The following is a 17,459-nucleotide window of genomic DNA, read 5'->3' as shown; positions in this document are numbered from 1 at the left end:
TTAATGGTGGTGATAAAATACCTCTCTAGGGAATATTTAAGTGCACACAAAATTCATGGCCTTGAAGGGTAATATTTACTACTAAAATAAATTTTGTTTTGCTTTTTACATTTAAAAAATTAAACCTTGAAGAATGTAGAACATCACAATGTTGAATAACAGGGTTTCCTTGAATGAATGAAGAATCAGAGGTATCAACTAACAAAAGGCTGCAGTTCTTTAGCACTGCTCACATACAGGAGTAATAAACAGTAGTAAATGCCAGTCTTTATTATGAAAGTCTTTTTTAATATAACCCCTTTCTACACACACAACCTTCTGTGCATAATAAAACTACCCCCCATGTTATTATGCTTGTAATGTCTGGTGGTACACAGCAATAGAATACCAGAAAAAATGACAAATTTTGCACCAGCCAAGGTGAGGGAAAGGGTTAAAATTTGGTGTCATCAGCAAATTTAATTATTTCTTAATGTACTGGAGGAGGGTACCTCTTCACTGCCTTTGTGGAGGGCTTTTTCGAGGATCTACTTCACCTAGTGAATAAAACACTCTAAAATTTCATGCACTGTACTTTCAATAGTAACTCTTAGATGACTATATGTATGTAATGAATTTTCATCATAATATGCTAACAATAGAACATATTTTCACTGGAGAAGAAAATTGGACACAGTGGAATGCTATGTGGCAAAACATTTTATAAAATTATAATAAATAAGGATGTCTAACAGTTTTAGTAAACACACTGAACTCGGTGGGGTACAGTCAAAAAGTAATTGTTTTTCTACCATCAGGGCCTTCAGATACACTATGTGAGATCTCCATTCCCTCTCCCTGGACATCTTTGACAGATAGGTTGCTTTTCTGATAACTTCTAGGTGTTAGAAGAGTGTCATTTTCATGATTAAAACATCTAGTATAATCTCGAATCAAAACTAACCTCTCACACAATTCAAACATTTTCTTCCTACCCTAGTTCAAGACTAAAGTTTTGACTACATTTTAATGACTAACATTGACTAAAAGTTTGGGATCTGCGGGAGGAAAAGCTTGTTTTGCTATAGTTCTTTTCCTCTCCATAGATTTTGTGAGGTAAGGAAGAAGGGTGAAGATGAGAGAAAAATAAAGCCTTTTTACTTAGTTAATGCTGGTAATAGTCCTCTGGTGATTGCTTAGTCAGGGATCCAAACGTTGGCTCTTTTAGAGGTGTGCATTGAAGGATCTGGGGAGACTGTTCATAGGGGCCTTCACTCAGCATCACTATAACTGTGATTCATGATGTGGTGACTTCATTCAGACTTCTTGGTCCCCTTCCCTCATGGTACTCTCACCTCAACACTCAGAGTCCTTTCAGAATGACAGTCTCACATGCTGAGCCTGCAGCGGGACCTCTTGCTCACTCTGTCATCTTGCCTCTGTGAATGTTTTCCATTTGCCCCTACTCACGTGGCTTGAGACAAGGTAAATCATAGCCCTTCACTTATTAAAAGAGGAGGGAAATACATTAAAAAAAAAAAAAAACCACTTGGCTTTCACATCATCTCTTCAAGGAAGTCTCTGTGGAATACTCTTCTATTTTACTCAATATATAGAAGGTGAATATTTTCTATGAAGTGAATTCGGTCTCCTCTTCAACTAGTCCAACAGATATGTCTGTAGCCACTCTTGTTAAAATGTAGGAATGTTTTCCAAAATTTACTCAAATTTGGGGGCAGTAGTCAAAGATCTACCCTGAAGTTAATGATGCTTAAGTTTCAGGTTTCTTCACTTGCTCATGCTCTTTCTAAGGCATTATACCTAATTTTGAATTTGTAATTCTTTGTTCTTTTTCTAAAAGGTGCCCCCGGTCATATAATATTGAAGTTCCAAAAGTATTGTTTTGCCTTTGTCTTGTTATTCAATTGCTCAGTCATGTCCGACTCTTTGCAACCCCATGAACTGCAGCACACCAGGCTTCCCTGTCCATCACCAACTCCCAGAGCTTGCTCAAACCCATGTCCATCGAGTCGGTGATGCCATCCAGCCAGCTCATTCTCACTTGTCGCCCCTTTTCCTCTAGCCTTCAATCTTTCCCAGCATCAGGGTCTTTTCCAGTCAGTCAGCTCTTCACATCAGGTAGCCAAAGTATTGGAGCTTTGGCTTCAGCATCAGTCCTTCCAGTGAATATTCAACGTTGATTTCCTTCAGCATTAACTGGTTTGATTACCTTGCAGTCCAAAGGACTCTCAAGAGGCTTCTCCAGCACCACAGTTCGAAAGCATCAGTTTTTCAGCACTCAGTCTTCTTTATGGTCATCTCTCACATCCATACATGACTACTGAAAAAACCATAGCTTTGAATCTACAGATCTTGGTTGGCAAAGTGATGCCTCTGCTGTTTAATACACTGTCTAGGTTTGTCATAGCTATTCTTCCAAGGAGCAAGTGTCTTTTAATTCCATGGCTGCAGTCACCATCCACAGTGATTTTGGAGCCCAAGAAATTAAAGTCTGTCACTGTTTCCATTGTTTCCCCATCTATTTGCCATGAAGTGATGGGACTGAATGCCATGATCTTAGTTTTTTGAATGTTGAATTTTAAGCCAGTTTTTTCACTCTCCTCTTTCACCTCTATCAAGAGGCTCTTTAGTTCCTCTTTACTTTCTGCCATTAGGGTGGTGTCATCTATATATCTGAGGTTATTGATGTTTCTCCTAGCAATCTTGATGCCAGCTTGTGCTTCACGCAGAGGGATATATTTGCACAGTGTTTAGAAGAAAGGCAAAAATGATTTAACTGGCTCAACTGACACCAATCTTTGTCTTTCTCTTACCAACTTCTCCCCTCCAAACTTCTACCCATATGTGCATGTCTAACTCTTCCTAGACTCTAGGGAATTTAATAATTTAAAATTTTGTACTAATGACATTGTAATGATGTAATGATGTGATTGATTTAATGTAATAATGAATTGTGAGAATTGATTTAAACATGCAATAATTTGGTACAAATTTCCAAGATGTATTTTACCAACACTAATAAGATCTCAGCATCTTGAGAGGTTTTGTATGGCATCCCAAACAGGAAACCACTGCCATGAATCATTTAATGCCGAAATAAACTTAATTTGGAGGTTTTGAAGAGGAAGTTAATGCAGCAGGTGTTGGGCTGACATATCTAATATCATGGGCACTCAATAAAATTGTTAACTCAATTAGGTGACACACAGGAGAACCATTGAGAAATTGATCACAATATGACACAATGAGGCAGTTCAGATATTATTTCACTGGATTTTGAAAGTCTGTCTACTATTTTGAACCTGAAGAAATTACAAGTGTGGTCAAACTGTTGCTGTGACCTCAGCCAGACTTTCAGGCCCCTGCCTTCCTCCACAGCCTCCAACCTTTGTGTGTCAGTTATAGCAGAGTTTTATTTTGTCGACAGCATTTGATAGGGACTGCCTGGGCACTGTGTTAAGATAACATTTTTCTACCTCTGAATTCAGTTGAAAAGCATTTCATGGTCAATATGCGACGCTGCCCTAGGAATTGCAATGCAAAATGATGACGTTTACGCTATGTACCTGCCGTTCATGTATGAGGATAAGCAGATGTGCTGCCTGGTAACTGTTCTCATTGTTACATCATCCTATACCCATGTGTCAAGAGATACCCTACAGTCTATCTTGGCATTTTTATGATTAAATTTTGTACAACAACCTGAAATGAATGCAAAATGCCTACATCTTGTATATTCATTTAAAACATGTGTGACCCTCAGCAGCGCATCATAGCGCGCAATGATTGGAATACCTAAACAGGGCTTTTTCTTTCTCTATTTCTAATACCTCATCTTCAGTGTATAAAATGTAATACCATGTATTATTTATCAACAGCAGTGCAGTGCTGCCAAGCAAATGCCAGTCAGTGAGATTACCATATATATGGCTGTACGTCAAAATATTTTTCTCTGGTTTTCGATTATCCAACATTATGGAAATGTAACAAAAGTTAAAGCAAATAAGAAACTTTCAGTCCAGTGGTGGGAATGGAGAATTTTTCTCCATAACAAATGTGTTGAAAGAGTCCAGGTGAGAAGAAAAGGCTTCTTTTAGTTGCTACAGCAGAGCTGACAGACCTTGGCAATCCAAGTTGGCAGACATATATCACAGCCAAGCTCCCTAGACACCACTGTCTCTCATTCTGATATGAGCCGTACTCACTCACATGGCTGCTTCAAGGTGCAGAGTCAGGGACATGAAGATAGATGCCTGATACTGGAGAGAGGTTGGTGTTTTCTCTCTTAAATTTCATGGGATTTTTCCTCACCGTCATTTATTATTTCAGCATTTAACTCCCTTGAGAGGGATGAAAGAAATATGTTTAAGACCTACTATGCTTGAGACAGCGGGCTCAGTACTTTATACATATTAATTCATTTAAATATACATATACTCTGTGAATACATTTACGTATACTTAAAACCCACATTTTATAGATGAAGAAACTGCAGATCAGAAAATTGCCATAATTTGAGTAAGGTTACCCAAAGTCTGAGCTAATGCTTGTTGTTTAGTCACCCAGTCATGTCCAACCATCTGCAACCCCATGAATTGCAGCAAGCCAGGCCTCCCTCTCCCTCACCATCACTTAGCTTCAATTTGTTTTTTCTACTATATCACTCTACCTCATGATGAAAAATCACATTTTCCCCAGTCATTTGTTGTATTTTGTTTCATCTGCCTGAATCTCCTTGACTGTCTACATCTTACCACCTTGTAGATGAGGTCACTTTCTCACCATATTCTGCAAATTTGACCAACTTCTACAAGAAATATAAACTAAGTAGTTTTCTATAATTTGGCTGTATTTCACATTCCATATTTTTCAAATAGTTCCTCTTTTTGCTTTTAAGGTAATTATTGGAGAAGGAAATGGCAACCCACTCCAGTACTCTTGCCTGGAAAATCCTATGGACAGAGGAGCCTGGTAGGCTGCAGTCCATGGGTTCGCTAAGGGTCGGACACAACTGAGCGACTTCACTTTCACTTTTCCCTTTCATGCATTGGAGAAGAAAATGGCAACCCACTCCAGTGTTCTTGCCTGGAGAATCCCAGGGACGGGGGAACCTGGTGGGCTGCCGTCTGTGGGGTCGCACAGAGTCGGACACGACTGAAGTGACTTAGCAGCAGCAGCAGCATAGGTAATGATATTTAGAGAAAATTTGGTATATCTCATCATCTGAAGCTTCATTTTTGTGTTCTAGAACGGCAGCAGAGCATTAGGGAAGGTGGCATTCTCTGTGATTATCTGAAAAATACCAACCCTAGAGATTCCACTTACCCTTGCAGAAGTTAACATCAATAGCACCTTTTACTATATTAGGCATCTCCCTCTACTCAAGGATCTTCTCCTCCTTATTGCTTTCCATTTCCAAAGGCTGACCTCCACACATTCTCTTAGTTCTGACCACGGTCTTTATCCTTTCAAATCCATCGCCTGTCTTTATTCCTCTATTCCTGCTTAGTGAATCACTATGTCACATCAAGGTCATTATTCTTCAGTCTCCAGTATGGCTCCATATATATATATATATATATAAAACTTCATTTGGAATGGAGATTGCAAATATATTGTTTTAACAAAACTAGCCTTTATGGGACTTCCCGGGTGGTTCAGTGGCTAGGACTCCACACTCCCAATACAGGGGCCCTAGGTTCGATCCCTGGTCAGTGAACTAGATCCCACATAAGGCAACTAAGACCTGGTGCAGCCAAATAAATAAATGAATGTATTTTTTAAGATAACCTTTGTCTGTTGAGTACTTACCATATGCTACTTTGTTCTTCAGTCACTTACTTGTATCTGACTCTTTGCAACCCCGTGAACTGCAGCACACCTGGCTTCTCTGTCCTTCACTATCTCCCAGAGTTAGCTCACACTCATGTCAGTTGAATCGATGATGCCATCCAATCATGTAATCCTCTGCTGCCTCTCTTCTCCTCCTGCCCCCAATCTTTCCCAGCATCAGGGTCTTTTACAATGAGTCATCTCTTCAAATCAGGTGGCCGAAGTATTGGAGCTTCAGCTTCAGCATCAGTCCTTCTAATGAATATTCAGGACTGATTTCATTAGGATTGACTAGTTTGATCTCATTGCAGTCCAAGGGACTCTCAAGAGTCTTCTCAGCACCACAATTTGAAAGAATAAGTTCTTCGGCACTCAGCCTTCTTTATGGTCTAACTCTCCCATCCATGCATGACTACTGGAAAAACCATAGCTTTGACTCTACAGACCTTTTTTTAGCAAAGCAATGTCTCTGCTTTTTAGTACGCTATCTAGGTTTGTCATAGCTTTTCTTTCAAGGAGCAAGAGTTTTTTAATTTCATGGCTGCAGTCACCATCTGCAGTGATTTTGGAGCCCAAGAAAATAAAGTCTGTTACTGTCTCCATTGTTTCTCCATCTATTTGCCATGAAGAGATGGGACGGGATGCCATGACCTTGATTTTTGAATACTGAGTTTTAAGCTGACTTTTTCACTCTCCTCTTTCACTTTCATCAAAAGACTCTTTAGTTCTTCTTCACTTTCTGCCATAAAGGTGGTGTCATCTGCATATCTGAGGTTATTGATAATCCTCCTGGCAATCTTGAACCCAGCTTGTGCTTCATCCAGCCTGGCATTTTGCATAATGTACTCTGCATATAAGTTAAATAAGCAGAGTGACAATATAAAGCCTTGACATACTCCTTTCCCAATTTCGAGCCAGTTTGTTGTTCCATTTCCAGTTCTGCTCTTTCTTGACATGCATACAGGATTCTCAGAAAGCAGGTAAGGTGGTCTGCTATTCCCATCTCTTTAAGAATTTTCCAGTTTTTTGTGATCTGCACAGTCAAAGGCTTTAGCATGGTCAGTGAAGGAGAAGTAGATGTTTTTCTGGAATTCCCTTGCTTTTCCTATGATCCAGTGGATGTTGGCAATTTGATCTCTGGTTTTTCTGTATTTTCTAAATCCAGGTTTTACAGCTGTAAGTTCTCAGTTCATGTACACCTGAATCCTAGCTTGAGGGATTTTGAGCATTACCTTGCTAGCCTGAGAAGTGAATGCAACTGTGTGATAGTTTAAGCATTCTTTGGCATTACCCTTCTTTGGGATTGGAATGAAAACCGACCTTTTACATTCCCGCAGCCACTGCTGAGTTTTTCATATGTGCTGGCATATTGAGTGTAGCACTTTCACAGCATCATGTTTTGGGATTTGAAATAGCTCTTCCAGAATTCTATCACCTCCACTAGCTTTGTTAGTACTTCCTAAGATTCACTTGACTTCACATTCCAGGATGTCTGGCTCTAGGTGAGTGACCACACCATCTTTCTTGTTGAGGTCATTAGACCTTTTGAGTATAGATCTTCTGTGTATTTCTAACACCTCTTCTTAATATCTTCTGCTTCTGTTAAGTCCATGCCATTTCTGCCCTTTATTGTGCTCATCTTTGCATGAAATGTTCCTTTGATATCTCTAATTTTCTTGAGTTATTTAGTAGAATGAAGGTTGAGACTAGATTCTGTTTTACCTCTGATATACTGTATTTTCCTGATCATGCTAGCACCCTAGTAGTGTATGTTATGCATCATACTTAAAGGTCCCTTCTAGAGGATGAGCAATATATTCTCACAGGAAAATTTCATAACTGTTACATTGTAGTAAATATTTTGAATCAGCCTACAGTTCCAAAGTGTGGCTCAGCTGGTAAAGAGTCCGCCTGCAATGTGGGAGAATTGAGTTGGATCCCTGGGTTGAGAAGATCCGCTGGAGAAGGAAAGGCTACCCACTCCAGTATTCTGGCCTGGAGATTTCCATGAACTGTATCATCCATGGGGTCGCAAAGAGTTGGACACAACTGAGCGACTTTCACTTTCACAGTTCTAGCTTGTTGTAAAAAATGTCTAACAGCTTGTTGTAAAAAATGTCTCCAGGCCAGAAAAAATGTCTAAACAGCTTGCTGTAAAAAATGTCTTCTAAATAAACACCACAGAAAACAATACAAAAACTAGATTCTATTTTGCAAATTTTTTTTGAAAAGAAAAGGTACAGGAAAAATTGCCAAAACTTAGTTAAGTCTTCAGGTTTTCATATTTTTCATAGAAAAAAAAAAAAGCAAAACAAAACTTTACTAGGGCCAACATGGAGGCCAGGAACTTTCCAGTATAAATTCCTAAATAGTCTTCACGTACTTGTTAAAAGGGGTTATTTGTATTTTTAGACTTTTTATTTAATCAGAAAACCCACACTATAAAATATTAGGCTATTTCTACATACCCACTCTCAATTACCCTAGATAGCTCTGAATTAGTCATTTTAGAACATCATTGTTTATGTGGTATAAGGATTTCCCCTGTATAGTTAAGTGGTAATGAAAATGGGATATGGTGTCACAAGGACTTCTGTTTACATCATGTATATAGAAGTTTGATCTTAAGTGAGTTCCATGTTCTCAATTTCAATTTATTTGCCACTAAAAATGTGGTTGACAATGCCTATATTTCATGGCAGTTTTAAGGTTAAATAAAGTGCTTCAAAGGTATTGGTTTCTTCCACTTCTTCCAACTTCAGCCCTTAGTCAAGGCCATTTTGTGTCAAAGGACACAAGCTCATTTAAACTAGTTTAGGCATAAAATGAAAGTTGAAAAGATATTCTGCAAATTCATTCCAAGTAAAAGATAATTAACTAGGTGTCAAGATGAGTTGGAAGAATAAACAGCAAGCTATCAAGAGCCCATCAATAACCAATCTGCATTTATGTTGCTTCTATGTCTCGGTTTTATAAATAGTAATGCTATGAATATTGTGCTTCGCTGGTGCCTCAGCTAGTAAAGAATTCACCTGCAATGTGGGAGACCTGGGTTCAATCCCTGGGGTGGGAAGATCCCCTGGAGAAGGGAAAGGCTACCCACTCCAGTTTTCTGGCCTGGAGAATTCCATGGACCATATGGTCCATGGGGTTGCAAAGAGTCACTGTGGTCCATATATGTTTTTGAAATAGAATTTTCAACTTTTTGGATACACACCCAGGAGTGGGACTTCTGGATCATATGGTAACTCTATTTTTTTATTTTTAAGGAACCTCCATACTGTTTCCCAGAGAAGGAAGTGGCAACCCACTCCAATATTCTTGCCTGGAGAATCCCAGGGACAGAGGAGCCTGGTGGGCTGCCGTCTATGGGGTCGCACAGAGTCAGACACGACTGAAACGACTTAGCAGCAGCAGCATACTGTTTCCCATAGTGGTTGTAGCAATTTATATTCCTTCAAGCAGTGCAGGAGCATTCTCTTTTCTCCACTCATTCTCCAACACTTAATATTTGTGTTTTTATTATAGCCATTTTGACCAGTGTGAGGTGTTACCTCACTCATTGTGGTTTTGATATGTATTTCTCTCATAATTAGCAATGTTGAGCATCTTTTCTTAAGTTCGTCGGTCATCTATATGTGTTCTTTAGAGAAATGTCTGTTTAGGTCTTCTTCCCATTTTTGATTAGGTTATTTGCGGGTAGGGGGTTGATATTGAGTTGTATGAGCCATTTTTTATTTTACATTTTATTATTATTTCTTTTTAAATTAGAGAATAATTACTTAGCATACCCACCAGAGACTCTTAGATGGCACAAACAAAATCCTATGTGCTCTAGGACCCAGGGGAAAGGAACAGTGACCCCTTCAAGAGACTGAGCCAGACCTGCCTGAGTGTCTGAGGGTCTCCTGAACAGGCATGTGCCAGCAGTGGCCTGCCGCAGGGACAGAGGCACTGGCAGCAGCAATCCTGGAGGGGCAGCTTGTTGGCATAAGTCCTCTTAGGGTACGTTGCCATTAGCCCTACCTTAGAGATGTGGACTGGGCAATCCACAAACTGGAGAATAGTAATACCAAAGAAGTTCTCACACTGTTTTGAAGGCTCTGGGCTCCACATCAGACTTCCCAACCTGGGGATCTGGTGAAGGGACTGGGAATCCCCAGGGAATTTGACTTTGAAGATCAGGATTTGATTACAGAACTTCCACAGGACTGGAAGAATCAGAGACTCTTGAAGAGCACATACAAAACCTCGTACACACCAAGACCCATGGAAAAGGAGCAACAACCCCACAAGAAACTGAACCAGACCCGCCTGTGAGTGTTTGGGGGTCTCCTGCCGAGGTGTGGGTCTGTATTGGCCTGTCGTGGGGACAGGGGCACTGGCAGCAGCAGTCCTGGATGGCGCAGCCTGTTGGCATAAGTCCTCTTGGAGGAGGTTGCCACTAGCCCTACCCTAGAGACTGCAGACTGCCAGACTGAGCCACCTTAAGCTAAACAACTAATCAGGGAGGGAGCACAGCCCCACTTATGGGCAGAAAATTGGATTAAAGATTTACTGAGTATGGCCCTGCAGGCTTCCATGGTAGTTTAGAAGGTAAAGAATTAGCCTGCAGTGCAGGAGACCTAGTTTCGATCCTCGGGTCAGGGAGATCCCATGGAGAAGGGACTGGCTACTCACTCCAGTATTCTTGCCTGGAGAATTCTATGAACAGAGGAGCCTAGTGGGCTACAGTCCATGGGATCACAGGGCTCTACCCACCAGAGCAAGACCCAGTTTTCCCCGAAGCCAAGCCCTCCTATCAGGAAGCTTGCTCTAGCCGTTTTTCCTCATCTATCAGTGGGCAGAGAGAAGAAGCAAGAACTACAATCCCATGGCCTCCAAATAGAAAACCACTATGACACAAAACTAACCAAAATGATCACATAGATCACAGCCTTGTGTAACGCAACAAAACTATGAGCCATGCCATATAAGGCTGTACAAGATGGACAGGTCATGGTGGAGAGTTCTGACAAAACGTGGTCCACTGGAGAAGTGAATGGCAAACCACTTCAGTATCTTGTCTTGAGAACCCCATGAACAGTATGAAAAGGCAAAAAGATATGACACTGAAAGATGAGCCCTGCAGGTTGGTAGGTGTTCAGTATGCTATGGAGAAATAGCTCCAGAAAGAATGAAGTAGCTGAGCCAAAGTGGAAAAGAACCCCAGTTATGGATGTGTCTGGTGGTGAACATAAAGTCCAGTGCTATAAAGAACAGTATTGTATAGGAACCTGGAATGTTAGGTCTGTGAATCAAGGTAAATTGGATGTGGTCAAACAGGAGATGGCAAGAGTGAACATCAACATTTTAAGAATGATTTTAGACCTAATCTAAAATGGATGGGAATGGGCGAATTTAATTCAGATGACCATTATATCTACTACTGTGGGCAAGAATCCCTTAGAAGAAATGGAGTCGCCCTCATAGTCAACCAAAGAGTCGAAAATGCAGTACCTGGGTGCAATCTCAAAAACAACAGAATGATCTTGGTTCATTTCCAAGGCAAACCATTAACCAGTAATCTAAGTAATCTAAGTGATCTAAGTAATCTAAGTCTATGCCCCAACTACTAATGCCAAAGAAGTTGAAGTCGAATGGTTCTATGAAGACCTACAACACCTTCTAGATCTAACGTCAAAAAAAGATGTCCTTTTCATCATGGGAATTGGAATGCAAAAGTAGGAAGTCAAGAGATACTTGGAGTAACAGGCAAATTTGACCTGTACAAAAAAAGCTAGGCAAAAATTAACAGAGTTTTACCTAGAGAACACACTGGCCATAGCAAATGCCCTCTTCCAACAACACAAGAGATGGCTATAAACATCAGTTCGGTTCAGTCTTGCAGTCGTGTCCGACTCTTTGTGACCCCATGAATCGCAGCAAGCCAGGCCTCCTGTACATCACCAACTCCCGGAGTTCACCCAAACTCATAAACATCGAGTCAGTGATGCCATCCAGCCATCTCATCCTCTGTCGTCCCCTTCTCCTCCTGCCCCCAATCCTTCCCAGCATCGCAGTCTTTTCCAATGAGTCAACTATTCACATGAGGTGGCCAAAGTATTGGAGTTTCAGCTTCAACATCAGTCCTTCCAATGAACACCCAGGACTGATCTCATTTAGGATGGACTGGTTGGATCTCCTTGCAGTCCAGGAGACTCTCAAGAGTCTTCTCCAACACCACAGTTCAAAAGTATCAATTCTTTGGGGCTCAGCTTTCTTTATAGTCCAACTCTCACATCCATACATGACTACTGGAAAAACCATAGCCTTGACTAGACGGACCTTTGTTGGCAAAGTAATGTCTCTGGTTTTTAATATGCTATTGAGGTTGGTCATAACTTTCCTTCCAAGGAGTAAGTGTCTTTTAATTTCATGACTGCAATCACCATCTGCAGTGATTTTGGAGTCCCCCAAAATAAAGTCTGCCACTGTTTACACTGTTTCCCCATCTATTTCCCATGAAGTGATGGGACTGGATGCCATGATCTTAGTTTTCTGAATGTTGAGCTTTAAGCCAACTTTTTCACTCTCCTCTTTCACTTTCATCAAGAGGCTTTTCAGTTCCTCCTCACTTTCTGCCATAAGGGTGGTGTCATCTGCATATCTGAGGTTATTGATATTTCTCTGGGCAATCTTGATTCCAGCTTGTGCTTCTTCCAGCCAGTGTTTCTCATGATATACTCTGTATATAAGTTAAATAAGCAGGGTGACCATATATAGCCTTGACATACTCCTTTTCCTATTTGGAACCAGTCTGTTGTTTCATGTTCGATTTTAACTGTTGCTTCCTGACCTGCACACAGGTTTCTCAAGAGGCAGGTCAGGTGACCTGCCTCTTGAGAGACCAGCATAGTTCATATTATTTATCCCATAGATCTCATATGTCGCTTTGGTTTTTACTTTTGTCTTTCTGTCTGCTGTTTTAATTGAGTGACTTCCATTATTCTGTCTTCCAGATCATTTGTTCATTCTTCTACATTATTTAATTTACTATTCATTGCTTTTAGCTCTGTATTTATCTCAGTAATTGAGTTGGCTAATTTTGATTGGTTCCTCTTTATAGTTTCTACCTCCTTGTTAAAGGGGTATGCATTTCTGTCCATAAATTTTCTTAATCCCTTTAGCATTTTTATTGCCTCCTTTTTGAACTCAGCATCCAGTAAGATGGAGAGGTCTATTTTATTGTTTGCTCTTTCAGGGGATTTCTTTTTTCCTTTAACTAGGAGTTGTTCCTCTGCTTTTCCATTTTAAATTTCTATGTCTCTATGAACTTAGGAGAAACAGTTATCTGCTGTGGTCTTAAAGGGCAGTTTTGATGTGTGAGTATCACTGTGTAGACTGTGAGAGCCCAGTATGTTTGCTGTGAGGGCTGTTTTTGGTATGGATGCCTGCTGTGTCTTTCTTCAGTGTGTGCTGGCCATTATCCCCTTGATAAGGGGGTGTGCTTGATGTTGTAGTGACTAGAGATTGCACCAAATGTTGGATAGGGTCTCTTCTTTGCTCTGTGACTGCCACAGCCCTACTGGGGACAGGGTTTGCTCCTCAGTTGTTGAAGCAGAAGCCCTGAGGGTCCAGTTCAATAAGTCTTCGTTGTCCTTAAGTGCGTTCTCTATCCTCAAAGAAGTGAGCACTGAAGCAGATGAGGCCTATCACAGTGAACCTATGTGCTGCCCATGCAGGCATCCTCTGTTTTGTTCAAATTACTGCTTTCATCCTGGGTCCAAGAGAGTGTGAGATTTTATGTATACCTTTTAAGAGTTCAATTTCTATTCTCCCAAGAAATTAAACCCCACTGGCTTTGAAAGCCAGATGCTCTGGGAGCTCCTCTTCTTGGTGCAGGACCCCTAGGCTGGGGAGCCCGATGTAGAGCGCAGAACTCTCAGTCCCATGAGAGAGAACCTCTGCAATATAATTATTCTCCAGTTCCTGGGTGTCCAACTCGGGATTTGATTGTATCATGGTCCACTCCTCCCACTCATCTCTTTGTGGTCCCTTCTTTGTGTCTTTAGTTGTCGAAGATCTTTCCTGGCATATTCTGTTTTTTTTCATTGATGCTTGTTCCACAAATAGTTGTGATTTTGGTGTGCTTGTGAGAAGAGGTGAGCTCAGGGTCTTTCTACTCTACCATATTTGCTGATCTCCAGTTTTTACATTACTAAACTGTTAAGAATTCTGTGACACAATCAAGTGTCTGGTTCACAGTAATACCAACAGCTAAGAATGACTGAACATCTGCTCTGTGATAGGTGTTCTAATTGTTTTTCTTGGCTGACACTCTTAATACAGTGCCCCTGTGTTACCCGATTTATATGTGAGGAAAATAAAGCAAAAGTGTCTGCTCAGTTTCATATATCCAGAAAATAATAGGGCCAGTATTCAAACTCAGGCAATGTGGTTCCCTAAAACTAGGGCTCTTAACTATGGCACTACACGCCAACCAAGAAATCAGTAAATAGCAGAGGCTCAATAATACCAGCGGGTCTCCCGACTTGTTCTATGTTGAATCATACCATGCAATGTATACCTTCAATGATCTTTCAAAAGTAATTATGTAACTTAGTTCTATAACATAGATTGTTAATTTACAGCCGTCCCTAGTAAAGTGTGCACCAGAATCATCTTTGCATTTTTTTTTAAACACATATGCCTATACCCACTGAGTCTTATGACATTCTAAGTGTGAAGCAAAAAAAACCACAAAAGAGTAATTTTGGTTAGCTTCACAGTTGATTTCCTACTCAAGAACCAATAAATCCATTTGGGGGAATTTGTTTCGCACAGAAGGGCTCACTTTCTACATAAGACTCAACTTTAGTGCCTATAAATCAGGATGTCCAAGGGTAGGGCCTAGGAAATTCAGCAGATTTCCCAGAATAATGTTTTGCACAGCAAAATTTAGCACTCATTAACCTAGGGTTAAGACTCGAATGATCAGCCAAGTTTCTCTTCCTGTGAAGCACCAGGAAAGTCACAGACAGAAGCGGCGGTGGTGTCTCCCACTACCCACCACGACATGGAGCTCCCTGGCCTTTATCTCACCCACAGAGCGGTCAGAGCTCTGCTGCGCTGGTCTCTTCCCTGTTAGGTATGCTGCCCCGCCACCATCAGTTGTTCCGCATTGGGATTATCTTTGGGCAAGTGAGCCCCTTCAGTGTTTCCTCAATTAACTCACAGCGAGAAAACTCATGTTAAAGAAGCTTCTAAGTCAGCCACAAGGTTGGCAGTTTTAATTTGATGTGATTTATAAATTGCTGCTGTTGTTGATTCTGTTGTTGCTGGTGAACCCTGCTGTTACACGAGGCAGCTGCCTTCTGTAGTTGAGGTGTGCCTGCATCCACTAATGGCTGTCTTGGTCACAGATACAATTTTATAACAGATGTCATTTACCTAGACCGACACTGCGTATGGAAATCCCTGCTGTTTGCCTTTAGCACTCCAGTGAGAGGAAGCCGTCTCCTTGCTGCACGCCAAGTTGTATCTCTGTCGGCTAATGATTCAGAACGCAAGAGGTACCCTTTAAAAAAATTCCACTGGGATACTTTTCTCAGTATGGCAAAAAAATAACCATTTTTTGCATCCCATTTCTTGTGAAGTAGGCAAAGAAACTTGGTGTAATAACAAGAAGTGGAAGAATGATCAAATGTAAATAGTTACACATCTGAAGTTCAAATCGTGCATGGACTTTTCGTAAGAAGCACTGTGGTGAAAGCTACTTCATTTCTTTTGACAATAACTCATTTTATTTTCAACTCTTTTTTTTTCCCTTAGTTCAAGAACACCAAAAATTTTAAGATATACCAATCATTTTTTAGTAGCTTTTCAGGAACAAAATTTTTAAATGGAAAAATGTATATTTGCATTCAGTTTTTTACATTTTATTTTTGGTGGTGCTGGGTCTCAATTGCTGTGTGCCAGCTTTCTCTAGTTGCATTGTGTGGGATTCTCATCGCAGTGTCTTTTCTTGTTGCGGAACATGGGCTCTAGGCTCATGGGCTCAGTAGTTGTGGTACACAGCATGTAGAATCTTCCCAGGAAAATTGAACCCATGTCCTGCAGATTCTCAAACACTGGACTAACAGGGTAGTCTTCCGTTCAACTGATTATCAAATACAACATAGACTAAGAAATATTAAAATGTTAAAAAGTACCTTGAAGCAAGCAAATATAGTACATTCATTATGAGATTTTTTAGGCCTTTAAAAAAACTCTGCCCTCAGTGGCCAAGAATCAATTTATAATTGTGTTACAAGGCCTGAGGATAACACTTCCAATCACAAATTAAATTTGATCAGCCTGGGCTCCAATTTGGCTTGCTGTGTGTAATGTATTCTATTATATTTTTTCTCTTTAAAGAAAAAAAATAACTTGTGAGAAAATAGGTCTGCTTATTACTATCATTAATAGCTAACACTTGCTATATGACCAGTACTTTCTGAGCATGATCTTATTAAATACACACAAAAACCCCAGGGACTAGATACTATCATTATCCTCTGGAGTAATAATTAGTGCTATTCACAAATGTTTCTTGCGATCCACCTCCTGGGCAACTGATATGATCCCACACTCCCAAATTCCCTCCCCACTTTGATATTAGACTTGTCTATTGATCTGAATTCTGAGTGACCAGAAGTAGCAGCGCACCCTGTCTACCCACCTTGGACAGGAGAGAGAAAAAAACTTTTATTAGAACACCAAGATATGGGAGTTGCTTGTTACCAGCACATAACCTATAAAATCCTAACTGATCTATCCTCATTTTTTAAATTAAGAATCTAGGGTCCTTTCCTCACTGTCATTACAAGCTCTATTCTTCATTCCTCCCCCTGAAAATACAGTTCTTTACTGCTCTATTTGTACAATTTGTTTCAACTTCTGCTCGCCTCTTTAATTTTGTGGCATAATTTTCTCAGCTCTTCTGAACGCCTCTTTTGCAATTCTCTGAAGTCTTTGGTGTTTGGTGGAGATCATCACCCTAAAGTAGGGCTGAGGTAGAAGGGAGTTTAAAGTTTGGAAGAAACTGTATTCTGTCTACTGAAAGGTAAATGGCAGTGACCAGATTCTGGGGTAGTCTTCAACGAGAAATCAACATCTTCATTTTATTAATACTCCCTAACTTGGGAAGTAGGCTCATGGCTCTTCAAATATCATGACCAATTTTTATTGTGTCTTAATTTTTTAACTGTGAGTAACTTCTTTAAATGTTATTACAGGGCTCTTTAGCTAACAATTCTGACATGATAGTCATTGAGGGTCAAAACAGAATTTAGCAAAGTGACCCTAGCCTTTGCTTAGATTTAAAAATCTAAACTGTGCCATTTTCTTGCTTCTCAAATGTAAGCAAATTTAATAATCACATTTTCTCAGTTTTTTGCATATAATGTGAAGATTATAATGGAACATACCTTTTGAGGTCACTAGAAATATTAAATAAATTAATACATTAAAAATTTTGTACAGAAAGTTATTATCAGTAATTCCCAAATGTGACAGACTGCAGAAGCTCCTCAGATCAATAGAGCATTGTCTTTGCTTTCAGGATACTCACAGGGAAGTAAGGGAAACATACAGATTATTGCAAT

General features: G+C 40.2%; 1 protein-coding gene across 1 annotated transcript in view; it reads right to left on the bottom strand.

Moving 5' to 3' along the window:
- Positions 1-3,927: 3,927 nt before the first annotated feature.
- LOC145527162 (uncharacterized) overlaps positions 3,928-17,459 on the bottom strand; it is a 544,757-nt gene continuing 531,225 nt past the window's right edge. The window contains exon 16 of the transcript XR_014069547.1: positions 3,928-4,340. The gene's annotated coding sequence lies outside the window, so the exon portion shown is untranslated. The remainder of the gene's footprint in view (positions 4,341-17,459) is intronic.

This window comes from Giraffa tippelskirchi, chromosome 11 (assembly GCF_054371585.1).
Source record: "Giraffa tippelskirchi isolate mGirTip1 chromosome 11, T2T-mGirTip1v1.2.pri, whole genome shotgun sequence".
Classification (NCBI taxonomy): Eukaryota; Metazoa; Chordata; class Mammalia; order Artiodactyla; family Giraffidae; genus Giraffa; species Giraffa tippelskirchi.
The sequence above is the reverse complement of the archived record's forward strand: the minus strand, read 5'-3'. Positions and strand labels throughout refer to the sequence as shown.